This window comes from Gavialis gangeticus, unplaced genomic scaffold, assembly GCF_001723915.1.
Source record: "Gavialis gangeticus isolate Ggan-Ray unplaced genomic scaffold, GavGan_comp1, whole genome shotgun sequence".
Taxonomy (NCBI): Eukaryota; Metazoa; Chordata; order Crocodylia; family Gavialidae; genus Gavialis; species Gavialis gangeticus.
The window spans coordinates 35,481,451-35,483,167 of record NW_017729022.1 but is presented as its reverse complement, the minus strand read 5'-3'; the positions used below and the strand labels follow the sequence as shown (position 1 = coordinate 35,483,167).

The window sequence follows — 1,717 nt, the reverse complement described above, 5'->3', positions numbered from 1 at the left end:
GGGCTGGCGGGAATTAACTCAGATAAAAATAAGGAGAATTTCCTGGACTTGGATTGTAGCACTAACCAGTAGCAGCTGTATTTTACTGCATATGTGGCAGATATACACAAACAACCAGGAAGTCAGGCAAAGCTATGAGAAAGAGTACCAGTCAGAAATAAGTCCTGAGAGAACAGTCACAAAGTTGTTTGGGTCATGGAACTGGCTGGAAAAGCTGGTTTAGAAAGTGTGAGCTGTTTTTTTACAGCTGGAAACAGGTTCTTGTGTACATTGTTTGATATCATTGATTCCTCCTCCTAACATGCACGACTAAGAAGGCCTGGCTAGGTGTTTAGGCAAATGGACAGCAACAAAAATTAGCTCAGGTTTTCTCTCTGGGCTTGACCACTCAAAGATTTCTCAACCTGTACTAGATCTTCCTTCTCAGGTACTCTATTTCCCTTCCATCTTAACTGGCGAGTTTCTTCTTCTCTGCCTTTTCTCCTGATCACTACCTACTAACAGGGGTGGGATGTATCAACTAAAATGTCTTTTTTTCATACACCTTCATATTTATTTTACACATAAAAATGTGGGGGGGGGCAGAGCCCCCACATCCCCTGCTACTGCTGGTGAGTAGAGCTTTTTAAGTGCCAGAGGCTGCGCCAGAGGGGGCGGGGGGGCAGCCATTGGGGGGCTGTGGTTGCAATCTGAGGAAAGGTTACACAAGAAGTCCATTACAGAGCAGAGAACTGAGCACATCTCTTGGACCTCAGTCCAGTGTCTCAAGGCTGACATTCAGCTCTGAGGTTTAGGACTATTAGGTCTTGGCAACAAGATCTGGCAGAAAACACTGTTAGAAGCAAAGGAGATTTTTCTTAAAATCACAAATGGGTAACATTTTATTTCAAACAGAATAAAAAAAGAGTATATTTACAAATGACAAAAAAACTGGAATACCTTAGAGGTCTTTTAATTCCTCTTTTAGATACCTGAATATATACTTTTCTCTCAGCTGTATCAGCAGGAATTTCAATGAGACATTTTGCAAATATAAAAGGAAGAAAAAGAATATAATTGTGTATAAAAGCAATATTCTTCACAATTTCCCAACAATGTATGTGGAATTTCAAAGGCTCTCCTCAATGCTATGTGCTCAGTGTTTCGCAGAGCTGCATTTCAGGCACTATTCCAATATGTACATAAAGATGAAAACACTTTCCCCATACTGTAACCCTTACTTCCATTACCCCTAGTCACTGTTTACTGACATCCTTTATAGTATAAAGTCTAAATTAGAATAAAGCTTCTTGGAGCAAGAAATCTCTCATTTCCATTTTTCTAGAAAGCACCATGGATACCTAGTTCTGCTTAATAAATAAGGGAATAAATGCATAATACCACTGCACTAACCAAGCAATATTGCTAACTATTACCATTAAAATATAATGAGATTTTTTCAAAAAAGCACTGATTTTATTTTATATTTGTCTGTGGAGCTTGAGCCTTTAGGGAAACGCTTTCAAAATTCTCTCAGCAATTAGGAAAGTTAGAAAATAACAGGCATATCTTTGGGTAATACAACCTGTTACAATTCCATTTAAGTTAATGGAAAAATAGCAACTCACACCAGCTAAGGAAAATGCCCTCTTTCCTCCCCAATCAAAAAAAAAAAAAAGAAGAAGAAAAAGTGGCAGGAAGGCTAAGGTGGAGATGGAACTGGGACTAGCTACTGGGA

The 1,717-nt window shown here is 39.0% G+C and overlaps 1 protein-coding gene across 6 annotated transcripts in view; it reads right to left on the bottom strand.

Moving 5' to 3' along the window:
- SYT1 (synaptotagmin 1) overlaps positions 1 to 1,717 on the bottom strand; it is a 704,251-nt gene that overhangs the window by 531,341 nt on the left and 171,193 nt on the right. For 3 of the 6 annotated variants that reach the window (XM_019514780.1, XM_019514781.1, XM_019514777.1), the window contains exon 1: positions 940 to 961. The exons of the other annotated variants lie outside the window; for them this stretch is intronic. The gene's annotated coding sequence lies outside the window, so the exon portion shown is untranslated. Of the gene's footprint in view, positions 1 to 939; positions 962 to 1,717 lie in introns of those variants that run through there. 6 annotated transcript variants of the gene reach the window in all.